Source organism: Mesoplodon densirostris, chromosome 3 (genome assembly GCF_025265405.1).
Source record: "Mesoplodon densirostris isolate mMesDen1 chromosome 3, mMesDen1 primary haplotype, whole genome shotgun sequence".
Classification (NCBI taxonomy): Eukaryota; Metazoa; Chordata; class Mammalia; order Artiodactyla; family Ziphiidae; genus Mesoplodon; species Mesoplodon densirostris.
Genome location: NC_082663.1, coordinates 178,759,030 through 178,772,813, shown reverse-complemented (window position 1 = coordinate 178,772,813; position 13,784 = coordinate 178,759,030).

Sequence of the window (13,784 nt, the reverse complement as noted above, 5' to 3'; positions counted from 1 at the left end):
GGTGGGGATGTAAATTGATACAGTCACTATGGAGAACAGTATGGAGTTTCCTTAAAAAAACTAGAAATAGAATTACCATCTGATCCAGCAATCCCACTTCTGGGCATATACCCAGAGAAAACCATAAATCAAAAAGGCACATTCACCACAATGTTCATTGCAGCACTATTTACAATAGCCAGGTAATGCAAGCAACCTAAATGCCCACAGACAGATGAATGGATAAAGATGTGGTACATATATAAAATGGAATATTACTCAGCCATAAAAAGGAATGAAACTGGGTCATTTGTAGAGACATCGATGGATCTAGAGACTGTCATACAGAATGAAGTAAGCCAGAAAGAGGAAAACAAATATTGTATATTAATGCATATATGTGGAACCTAATAAATGGTACAGATGAACTGGTTTGCAGGGAAGAAATTGAGACACAGAGGTAGAGAACAAACGTATGGACACCAAGTGTGGGAAGCCATGGGGTGGTTGGGATGGAATGAGTTGGGAGATTGGGATTGACCTGTATACATGTATATGCATAAAATACATAACTAATAATAACCTGCTGTATAAAAAAATAAATAAAATTAAATTTCAAAATTTTAAAAAATAAAATTTTAAAATAAAACAGAAAAAAGTTCTTCCCTTCACACAAATGTATTTATAGGAATGAATTATTTCCATGCTTATATCTATAAATACATAAAAGAGGAATCAAATCTAACTTGAACCATAAAAGAAAAAAAAAAACCTGAACCCACCAGTTATACAGAGGGAAACCCTATCAGGGCACTTGCTCCAGCGGTAAACAATTCTGAAATTGGTCAGAGGTGGGGAATCACCTCCCATACAGCCAGCAACCCACCCCCCATGCAAGGAGCGTCCTCATTGCAAAGCTGGGGGACCGTGCTGAGGCATCTGTGAGTAAACGTGAGCTGAGCCCCAGGCCAGCTGCTGCTGAACTGTTCCCACCCTTCCCAGGTAAAACACCTGAATATGTACAAGGGCTTGAAAGCCTAGAGGAAGGGCCGTGGAGCCACACCAGCGACAGCACGCAGGCCAACTTGGTGCCTGCAGGCCAGCCAGGATGGTCCTGGCCCCGGGCGCTCTTCTGGAAGCTTTCTATTGCCCTGCCTGAGATACCCCTCCTGTCCCGGCCCCCACTGCTTTTTTCATTCCTCACCTCTGTCCGGAGAGAAATTCCATCGGAAGGTATGGGTGACACATCCTCTTCTTTACAGGTGGCAGCCTGGCAACTCCTGCAGAAAGGCCAGCAGAGCCCCACTCACACCGGGCCACCAACAAAGCCTTGGCCCCTCACTCCCTCCCACCAGCACAGCCCCGAGACTGCTGACGGGGCAGAGAATATGGAGTCAGGCACAACTTCAGGGGCTATTGCTGCCTGGAGCACTGTTTATATTGACCTCAACCAGGCACACCTGGGGAGGGCCGGCCGGCAGGGTAAGGCTGCCCAGGTCAGCTAATCCACAACCCTCAGGGAACCACATTGTTGAAAATGGACCTCGCTAAGGCAGAAGAGAAGCCAAGGAAAAAAAGGACACAATGCCATTTGCAGCCCCGTAGATGAGTCTAGAGATAATCACGTGACTTGGAGTAAGTCAGAAAGTGAAAGACACATATCGTATCATATCACTTATAGGTATTACCTAAAAATGGATACCAGGGCAGATATTTCCACGGAGAAGGGCAATCACAGATTCATTAAACAAACTTATGGTTCACCAATGGAAAGGTGTGAGGATTGGTTTCATTACGATATCGGGGTTAACAGACATAATCAAACACAGGTGACATATATAATCACCAAAGACCTACGGAATACCGAGAGAAGACTACTCAACATTCTGTCCTAACGTACATGGGAAAAGGATCCCAGGAAGAACAGACATCTGTATATGTGTAAAAGAACGACATCTTCCACACCTACAACAAGCCAAACATTGTAATCAAACTTGCTGTAATAGAAAAAAAAAGTAAAAACACGAACAAGAAGTAGTGAGACAAACTTGAGGGGCTTTCTCCTGGCACATTCCATTCTAAATTCCAATCTAGAACACGACTTCCTTTGAGGCTCTGTTGCTCTAGTAACCAGATTTGGTAAGGGAGAACTGCTGCCACCTTGTGGCCGTTTCACGCAACAGCAGCTTTAATCCCAGCGCTAATGGTTAGGTGATATTCAAAATCATTGCAGGCCTGTAAATGACACCTGCCCTGAAAACAAATCCTGGGGTCACATATCGACCAAAAAATTCAAAGGACGTCCATATTTCAAAACGACCATTTCAAAAGGCATATTTTACGCACATTAGTGTTCTGCTTCTTTTTCTTTCTTTCCTTTTTTTTAAAAAAATGGGAATGGAAAAAGGCATCCCTCAGAATGGGAGAAAACAGTTGCAAATGAATCAATGGACAAAGGTTTAATCTGCAATATATATATAAACAGCTCATGCAGCTTAATATTAAAAAAACAAACAACCCAATACAAAAATGGGCAGAAGATCTAAAGAGACGTTTCTTCAAAGAAGACACAGAGATGGCCAAGACGCCCATGAAAAGCTGCTCAACAGCACTAATTATTAGAGAAATGCAAATCAAAACTACAATGAGGTATCACCTCACACCTGTTAGAATCGGCATCATCAGAAAATCTACAAACAACAAATTCTGGGGAGGGTGTGGACAAAAGGAGCCCTCTTCCACTATTGGTGGGGATGTAAATTGATACAGTCACTATGGAGAACAGTATGGAGTTTCCTTAAAAAAACTAGAAATAGAATTACCATCTGATCCAGCAATCCCACTTCTGGGCATATACCCAGAGAAAACCATAAATCAAAAAGGCACATTCACCACAATGTTCATTGCAGCACTATTTACAATAGCCAGGTAATGCAAGCAACCTAAATGCCCACAGACAGATGAATGGATAAAGATGTGGTACATATATAAAATGGAATATTACTCAGCCATAAAAAGGAATGAAACTGGGTCATTTGTAGAGACATCGATGGATCTAGAGACTGTCATACAGAATGAAGTAAGCCAGAAAGAGGAAAACAAATATTGTATATTAATGCATATATGTGGAACCTAATAAATGGTACAGATGAACTGGTTTTCAGGGAAGAAATTGAGACACAGAGGTAGAGAACAAACGTATGGACACCAAGTGTGGGAAGCCATGGGGTGGTTGGGATGGAATGAGTTGGGAGATTGGGATTGACCTGTATACATGTATATGCATAAAATACATAACTAATAATAACCTGCTGTATAAAAAAATAAATAAAATTAAATTTCAAAATTTTAAAAAATAAAATTTTAAAATAAAACAGAAAAAAGTTCTTCCCTTCACACAGATGTATTTATAGGAATGAATTATTTCCATGCTTATATCTATAAATACATAAAAGAGGAATCAAATCTAACTTGAACCATAAAAGAAAAAAAAAAACCTGAACCCACCAGTTATACAGAGGGAAACCCTATCAGGGCACTTGCTCCAGCGGTAAACAATTCTGAAATTGGTCAGAGGTGGGGAATCACCTCCCATACAGCCAGCAACCCACCCCCCATGCAAGGAGCGTCCTCATTGCAAAGCTGGGGGACCGTGCTGAGGCATCTGTGAGTAAACGTGAGCTGAGCCCCAGGCCAGCTGCTGCTGAACTGTTCCCACCCTTCCCAGGTAAAACACCTGAATATGTACAAGGGCTTGAAAGCCTAGAGGAAGGGCCGTGGAGCCACACCAGCGACAGCACGCAGGCCAACTTGGTGCCTGCAGGCCAGCCAGGATGGTCCTGGCCCCGGGCGCTCTTCTGGAAGCTTTCTATTGCCCTGCCTGAGATACCCCTCCTGTCCCGGCCCCCACTGCTTTTTTCATTCCTCACCTCTGTCCGGAGAGAAATTCCATCGGAAGGTATGGGTGACACATCCTCTTCTTTACAGGTGGCAGCCTGGCAACTCCTGCAGAAAGGCCAGCAGAGCCCCACTCACACCGGGCCACCAACAAAGCCTTGGCCCCTCACTCCCTCCCACCAGCACAGCCCCGAGACTGCTGACGGGGCAGAGAATATGGAGTCAGGCACAACTTCAGGGGCTATTGCTGCCTGGAGCACTGTTTATATTGACCTCAACCAGGCACACCTGGGGAGGGCCGGCCGGCAGGGTAAGGCTGCCCAGGTCAGCTAATCCACAACCCTCAGGGAACCACATTGTTGAAAATGGACCTCGCTAAGGCAGAAGAGAAGCCAAGGAAAAAAAGGACACAATGCCATTTGCAGCCCCGTAGATGAGTCTAGAGATAATCACGTGACTTGGAGTAAGTCAGAAAGTGAAAGACACATATCGTATCATATCACTTATAGGTATTACCTAAAAATGGATACCAGGGCAGATATTTCCACGGAGAAGGGCAATCACAGATTCATTAAACAAACTTATGGTTCACCAATGGAAAGGTGTGAGGATTGGTTTCATTACGATATCGGGGTTAACAGACATAATCAAACACAGGTGACATATATAATCACCAAAGACCTACGGAATACCGAGAGAAGACTACTCAACATTCTGTCCTAACGTACATGGGAAAAGGATCCCAGGAAGAACAGACATCTGTATATGTGTAAAAGAACGACATCTTCCACACCTACAACAAGCCAAACATTGTAATCAAACTTGCTGTAATAGAAAAAAAAAGTAAAAACACGAACAAGAAGTAGTGAGACAAACTTGAGGGGCTTTCTCCTGGCACATTCCATTCTAAATTCCAATCTAGAACACGACTTCCTTTGAGGCTCTGTTGCTCTAGTAACCAGATTTGGTAAGGGAGAACTGCTGCCACCTTGTGGCCGTTTCACGCAACAGCAGCTTTAATCCCAGCGCTAATGGTTAGGTGATATTCAAAATCATTGCAGGCCTGTAAATGACACCTGCCCTGAAAACAAATCCTGGGGTCACATATCGACCAAAAAATTCAAAGGACGTCCATATTTCAAAACGACCATTTCAAAAGGCATATTTTACGCACATTAGTGTTCTGCTTCTTTTTCTTTCTTTCCTTTTTTTTAAAAAAATGGGAATGGAAAAAGGCATCCCTCAGAATGGGAGAAAACAGTTGCAAATGAATCAATGGACAAAGGTTTAATCTGCAATATATATATAAACAGCTCATGCAGCTTAATATTAAAAAAACAAACAACCCAATACAAAAATGGGCAGAAGATCTAAAGAGACGTTTCTTCAAAGAAGACACAGAGATGGCCAAGACGCCCATGAAAAGCTGCTCAACAGCACTAATTATTAGAGAAATGCAAATCAAAACTACAATGAGGTATCACCTCACACCTGTTAGAATCGGCATCATCAGAAAATCTACAAACAACAAATTCTGGGGAGGGTGTGGACAAAAGGAGCCCTCTTCCACTATTGGTGGGGATGTAAATTGATACAGTCACTATGGAGAACAGTATGGAGTTTCCTTAAAAAAACTAGAAATAGAATTACCATCTGATCCAGCAATCCCACTTCTGGGCATATACCCAGAGAAAACCATAAATCAAAAAGGCACATTCACCACAATGTTCATTGCAGCACTATTTACAATAGCCAGGTAATGCAAGCAACCTAAATGCCCACAGACAGATGAATGGATAAAGATGTGGTACATATATAAAATGGAATATTACTCAGCCATAAAAAGGAATGAAACTGGGTCATTTGTAGAGACATCGATGGATCTAGAGACTGTCATACAGAATGAAGTAAGCCAGAAAGAGGAAAACAAATATTGTATATTAATGCATATATGTGGAACCTAATAAATGGTACAGATGAACTGGTTTGCAGGGAAGAAATTGAGACACAGAGGTAGAGAACAAACGTATGGACACCAAGTGTGGGAAGCCATGGGGTGGTTGGGATGGAATGAGTTGGGAGATTGGGATTGACCTGTATACATGTATATGCATAAAATACATAACTAATAATAACCTGCTGTATAAAAAAATAAATAAAATTAAATTTCAAAATTTTAAAAAATAAAATTTTAAAATAAAACAGAAAAAAGTTCTTCCCTTCACACAGATGTATTTATAGGAATGAATTATTTCCATGCTTATATCTATAAATACATAAAAGAGGAATCAAATCTAACTTGAACCATAAAAGAAAAAAAAAAACCTGAACCCACCAGTTATACAGAGGGAAACCCTATCAGGGCACTTGCTCCAGCGGTAAACAATTCTGAAATTGGTCAGAGGTGGGGAATCACCTCCCATACAGCCAGCAACCCACCCCCCATGCAAGGAGCGTCCTCATTGCAAAGCTGGGGGACCGTGCTGAGGCATCTGTGAGTAAACGTGAGCTGAGCCCCAGGCCAGCTGCTGCTGAACTGTTCCCACCCTTCCCAGGTAAAACACCTGAATATGTACAAGGGCTTGAAAGCCTAGAGGAAGGGCCGTGGAGCCACACCAGCGACAGCACGCAGGCCAACTTGGTGCCTGCAGGCCAGCCAGGATGGTCCTGGCCCCGGGCGCTCTTCTGGAAGCTTTCTATTGCCCTGCCTGAGATACCCCTCCTGTCCCGGCCCCCACTGCTTTTTTCATTCCTCACCTCTGTCCGGAGAGAAATTCCATCGGAAGGTATGGGTGACACATCCTCTTCTTTACAGGTGGCAGCCTGGCAACTCCTGCAGAAAGGCCAGCAGAGCCCCACTCACACCGGGCCACCAACAAAGCCTTGGCCCCTCACTCCCTCCCACCAGCACAGCCCCGAGACTGCTGACGGGGCAGAGAATATGGAGTCAGGCACAACTTCAGGGGCTATTGCTGCCTGGAGCACTGTTTATATTGACCTCAACCAGGCACACCTGGGGAGGGCCGGCCGGCAGGGTAAGGCTGCCCAGGTCAGCTAATCCACAACCCTCAGGGAACCACATTGTTGAAAATGGACCTCGCTAAGGCAGAAGAGAAGCCAAGGAAAAAAAGGACACAATGCCATTTGCAGCCCCGTAGATGAGTCTAGAGATAATCACGTGACTTGGAGTAAGTCAGAAAGTGAAAGACACATATCGTATCATATCACTTATAGGTATTACCTAAAAATGGATACCAGGGCAGATATTTCCACGGAGAAGGGCAATCACAGATTCATTAAACAAACTTATGGTTCACCAATGGAAAGGTGTGAGGATTGGTTTCATTACGATATCGGGGTTAACAGACATAATCAAACACAGGTGACATATATAATCACCAAAGACCTACGGAATACCGAGAGAAGACTACTCAACATTCTGTCCTAACGTACATGGGAAAAGGATCCCAGGAAGAACAGACATCTGTATATGTGTAAAAGAACGACATCTTCCACACCTACAACAAGCCAAACATTGTAATCAAACTTGCTGTAATAGAAAAAAAAAGTAAAAACACGAACAAGAAGTAGTGAGACAAACTTGAGGGGCTTTCTCCTGGCACATTCCATTCTAAATTCCAATCTAGAACACGACTTCCTTTGAGGCTCTGTTGCTCTAGTAACCAGATTTGGTAAGGGAGAACTGCTGCCACCTTGTGGCCGTTTCACGCAACAGCAGCTTTAATCCCAGCGCTAATGGTTAGGTGATATTCAAAATCATTGCAGGCCTGTAAATGACACCTGCCCTGAAAACAAATCCTGGGGTCACATATCGACCAAAAAATTCAAAGGACGTCCATATTTCAAAACGACCATTTCAAAAGGCATATTTTACGCACATTAGTGTTCTGCTTCTTTTTCTTTCTTTCCTTTTTTTTAAAAAAATGGGAATGGAAAAAGGCATCCCTCAGAATGGGAGAAAACAGTTGCAAATGAATCAATGGACAAAGGTTTAATCTGCAATATATATATAAACAGCTCATGCAGCTTAATATTAAAAAAACAAACAACCCAATACAAAAATGGGCAGAAGATCTAAAGAGACGTTTCTTCAAAGAAGACACAGAGATGGCCAAGACGCCCATGAAAAGCTGCTCAACAGCACTAATTATTAGAGAAATGCAAATCAAAACTACAATGAGGTATCACCTCACACCTGTTAGAATCGGCATCATCAGAAAATCTACAAACAACAAATTCTGGGGAGGGTGTGGACAAAAGGAGCCCTCTTCCACTATTGGTGGGGATGTAAATTGATACAGTCACTATGGAGAACAGTATGGAGTTTCCTTAAAAAAACTAGAAATAGAATTACCATCTGATCCAGCAATCCCACTTCTGGGCATATACCCAGAGAAAACCATAAATCAAAAAGGCACATTCACCACAATGTTCATTGCAGCACTATTTACAATAGCCAGGTAATGCAAGCAACCTAAATGCCCACAGACAGATGAATGGATAAAGATGTGGTACACATATAAAAAGGAATATTACTCAGCCAAAAAAAGGAATGAAACTGGGTCATTTGTAGAGACATCGATGGATCTAGAGACTGTCATACAGAATGAAGTAAGCCAGAAAGAGGAAAACAAATATTGTATATTAATGCATATATGTGGAACCTAATAAATGGTACAGATGAACTGGTTTTCAGGGAAGAAATAGAGACACAGAGGTAGAGAACAAACGTACGGACACCAAGTGTGGGAAGCCATGGGGTGGTGGTGGTGGGATGAGTTGGGAGATTGGGATTGACCTGTATACATGTATATGCATAAAACACATAACTAATAATAACCTGCTTTATAAAAAAATAAATACAATTAAATTTGCAAATGTTAAAAAATAAAATTTTAAAATAAAACAGAAAAAAGTTCTTCCCTTCACACAGATGTATTTATAGGAATGAATTATTTCCATGCTTATATCTATAAATACATAAAAGATGAATCAAATCTAACTTGAACCATAAAAGAAAAAAAAAACCTGAACCCACCAGTTATACAGAGGGAAACCCTATCAGGGCACTTGCTCCAGCGGTAAACAATTCTGAAATTGGTCAGAGGTGGGGAATCACCTCCCATACAGCCAGCAACCCACCCCCCATGCAAGGAGCGTCCTCATTGCAAAGCTGGGAGACCGTGCTGAGGCATCTGTGAGTAAACGTGAGCTGAGCCCCAGGCCAGCTGCTGCTGAACTGTTCCCACCCTTCCCAGGTAAAACACCTGAATATGTACAAGGGCTTGAAAGCCTAGAGGAAGGGCCGTGGAGCCACACCAGCGACAGCACGCAGGCCAACTTGGTGCCTGCAGGCCAGCCAGGATGGTCCTGGCCCCGGGCGCTCTTCTGGAAGCTTTCTATTGCCCTGCCTGAGATACCCCTCCTGTCCCGGCCCCCACTGCTTTTTTCCTTCCTCACCTCTGTCCGGAGAGAAATTCCATCGGAAGGTATGGGTGACACATCCTCTTCTTTACAGGTGGCAGCCTGGCAACTCCTGCAGAAAGGCCAGCAGAGCCCCACTCACACCGGGCCACCAACAAAGCCTTGGCCCCTCACTCCCTCCCACCAGCACAGCCCCGAGACTGCTGACGGGGCAGAGAATATGGAGTCAGGCACAACTTCAGGGGCTATTGCTGCCTGGAGCGCTGTTTATATTGACCTCAACCAGGCACACCTGGGGACGGCCGGCCGGCAGGGTAAGGCTGCCCAGGTCAGCTAATCCACAACCCTCAGGGAACCACATTGTTGAAAATGGACCTCGCTTAGGCAGAAGAGAATCCAAGGGAAAAAAGGACACAATGCCATTTGCAGCCCCGTAGATGAGTCTAGAGGTAATCACGTGACTTGGAGTAAGTCAGAAAGTGAAAGACACATATCGTATCATATCACTTATAGGTATTAACTAAAAATGGATACCAGGGCAGATATTTCCACGGAGAAGGGCAATCACAGATTCATTAAACAAACTTATGGTTCACCAATGGAAAGGTGTGAGGATTGGTTTCATTACGATATCGGGGTTAACAGACATAATCAAACACAGGTGACATATATAATCACCAAAGACCTACGGAATACCAAGAGAAGACTACTCAACATTCTGTCCTAACGTACATGGGAAAAGGATCCCAGGAAGAACAGACATCTGTATATGTGTAAAAGAACCACATCTTCCACACCTACAACAAGCCAAACATTGTAATCAAACTTGCTGTAATAGAAAAAAAAAGTAAAAACACGAACAAGAAGTAGTGAGACAAACTTGAGGGGCTTTCTCCTGGCACATTCCATTCTAAATTCCAATCTAGAACACGACTTCCATTGAGGCTCTGTTGCTCTAGTAACCAGATTTGGTAAGGGAGAACTGCTGCCACCTTGTGGCCGTTTCACGCAACAGCAGCTTTAATCCCAGCGCTAATGGTTAGTTGATATTCAAAATCATTGCAGGCCTGTAAATGACACCTGCCCTGAAAACAAATCCTGGGGTCACATATCGACCAAAAAATTCAAAGGACGTCCATATTTCAAAACGACCATTTCAAAAGGCATATTTTACGCACATTAGTGTTCTGCTTCTTTTTCTTTCTTTCCTTTTTTGTTAAAAAAACGGGAATGGAAAAAGGCATCCCTCAGAATGGGAGAAAATTGTTGCAAATGAATCAATGGACTAAGGTTTAATCTCCAATATATATATAAACAGCTCATGCAGCTTAATATTAAAAAAACAAACAACCCAATACAAAAATGGGCAGAAGATCTAAAGAGACGTTTCTTCAAAGAAGACACAGAGATGGCCAAGACGCACATGAAAAGCTGCTCAACAGCACTAATTATTAGAGAAATGCAAATCAAAACTACAATGAGGTATCACCTCACACCTGTTAGAATCGGCATCATCAGAAAATCTACAAACAACAAATTCTGGGGAGGGTGTGGACAAAAGGAGCCCTCTTCCACTATTGGTGGGGATGTAAATTGATACAGTCACTATGGAGAACAGTATGGAGTTTCCTTAAAAAAACTAGAAATAGAATTACCATCTGATCCAGCAATCCCACTTCTGGGCATATACCCAGAGAAAACCATAAATCAAAAAGGCACATTCACCACAATGTTCATTGCAGCACTATTTACAATAGCCAGGTAATGCAAGCAACCTAAATGCCCACAGACAGATGAATGGATAAAGATGTGGTACAAATATAAAATGGAATATTACTCAGCCAAAAAAAGGAATGAAACTGGGTCATTTGTAGAGACATCGATGAATCTAGAGACTGTCATACAGAATGAAGTAAGCCAGAAAGAGGAAAACAAATATTGTATATTAATGCATATATGTGGAACCTAAAAAATGGTACAGATGAACTGGTTTTCAGGGAAGAAATAGAGACACAGACGTAGAGAACAAACGTATGGACAACAAGTGTGGGAAGCCATGGGGTGGTGGTGGTGGGATGAGTTGGGAGATTGGGATTGACCTGTATACATGTATATGCATAAAACACATAACTAATAATAACCTGCTGTATAAAAAAATAAATACAATTAAATTTCCAAATTTTAAAAAATAAAATTTTAAAATAAAACAGAAAAAAGTTCTTCCCTTCACACAGATGTATTTATAGGAATGAATTATTTCCATGCTTATATCTATAAATACATAAAAGAGGAATCAAATCTAACTTGAACCATAAAAGAAAAAAAAACCTGAACCCACCAGTTATACAGAGGGAAACCCTATCAGGGCACTTGCTCCAGCGGTAAACAATTCTGAAATTGGTCAGAGGTGGGGAATCACCTCCCATACAGCCAGCAACCCACCCCCCATGCAAGGAGCATCCTCATTGCAAAGCTGGGGGACCGTGCTGAGGCATCTGTGAGTAAACGTGAGCTGAGCCCCAGGCCAGCTGCTGCTGAACTGTTCCCACCCTTCCCAGGTAAAACACCTGAATATGTACAAGGGCTTGAAAGCCTAGAGGAAGGGCCGTGGAGCCACACCAGCGACAGCACGCAGGCCAACTTGGTGCCTGCAGGCCAGCCAGGATGGTCTTGGCCCCGGGCGCTCTTCTGGAAGCTTTCTATTGCCCTGCCTGAGATACCCCTCCTGTCCCGGCCCCCACTGCTTTTTTCCTTCCTCACCTCTGTCCGGAGAGAAATTCCATCGGAAGGTATGGGTGACACATCCTCTTCTTTACAGGTGGCAGCCTGGCAACTCCTGCAGAAAGGCCAGCAGAGCCCCACTCACACCGGGCCACCAACAAAGCCTTGGCCCCTCACTCCCTCCCACCAGCACAGCCCCGAGACTGCTGACGGGGCAGAGAATATGGAGTCAGGCACAACTTCAGGGGCTATTGCTGCCTGGAGCGCTGTTTATATTGACCTCAACCAGGCATACCTGGGGAGGGCCGGCCGGCAGGGTAAGGCTGCCCAGGTCAGCTAATCCACAACCCTCAGGGAACCGCATTGTTGAAAATGGACCTCGCTAAGGCAGAAGAGAAGCCAAGGAAAAAAAGGACACAATGCCATTTGCAGCCCCGTAGATGAGTCTAGAGGTAATCACGTGACTTGGAGTAAGTCAGAAAGTGAAAGACACATATCGTATCATATCACTTATAGGTATTACCTAAAAATGGATACCAGGGCAGATATTTCCACGGAGAAGGGCAATCACAGATTCATTAAACAAACTTATGGTTCACCAATGGAAAGGTGTGAGGATTGGTTTCATTACGATATCGGGGTTAACAGACATAATCAAACACAGGTGACATATATAATCACCAAAGACCTACGGAATACCGAGAGAAGACTACTCAACATTCTGTCCTAACGTACATGGGAAAAGGATCCCATGAAGAACAGACATCTGTATATGTATAAAAGAACCACATCTTCCACACCTACAACAAGCCAAACATTGTAATCAAACTTGCTGTAATAGAAAAAAAAAAGTAAAAACACGAACAAGAAGTAGTGAGACAAACTTGAGGGGCTTTCTCCTGGCACATTCCATTCTAAATTCCAATCTAGAACACGACTTCCATTGAGGCTCTGTTGCTCTAGTAACCAGATTTGGTAAGGGAGAACTGCTGCCACCTTGTGGCCGTTTCACGCAACAGCAGCTTTAATCCCAGCGCTAATGGTTAGTTGATATTCAAAATCATTGCAGGCCTGTAAATGACACCTGCCCTGAAAACAAATCCTGGGGTCACATATCGACCAAAAAATTCAAAGGACGTCCATATTTCAAAACGACCATTTCAAAAGGCATATTTTATGCACATTAGTGTTCTGCTTCTTTTTCTTTCTTTCCTTTTTTGTTAAAAAAACGGGAATGGAAAAAGGCATCCCTCAGAATGGGAGAAAATTGTTGCAAATGAATCAATGGACAAAGGTTTAATCTCCAATATATATATAAACAGCTCATGCAGCTTAATATTAAAAAAACAAACAACCCAATACAAAAATGGGCAGAAGATCTAAAGAGACGTTTCTTCAAAGAAGACACAGAGATGGCCAAGACGCACATGAAAAGCTGCTCAACAGCACTAATTATTAGAGAAATGCAAATCAAAACTACAATGAGGTATCACCTCACACCTGTTAGAATCGGCATCATCAGAAAATCTACAAACAACAAATTCTGGGGAGGGTGTGGACAAAAGGAGCCCTCTTCCACTATTGGTGGGGATGTAAATTGATACAGTCACTATGGAGAACAGTATGGAGTTTCCTTAAAAAAACTAGAAATAGAATTACCATCTGATCCAGCAATCCCACTTCTGGGCATATACCCAGAGAAAACCATAAATCAAAAAGGCACATTCACCACAATGTTCATT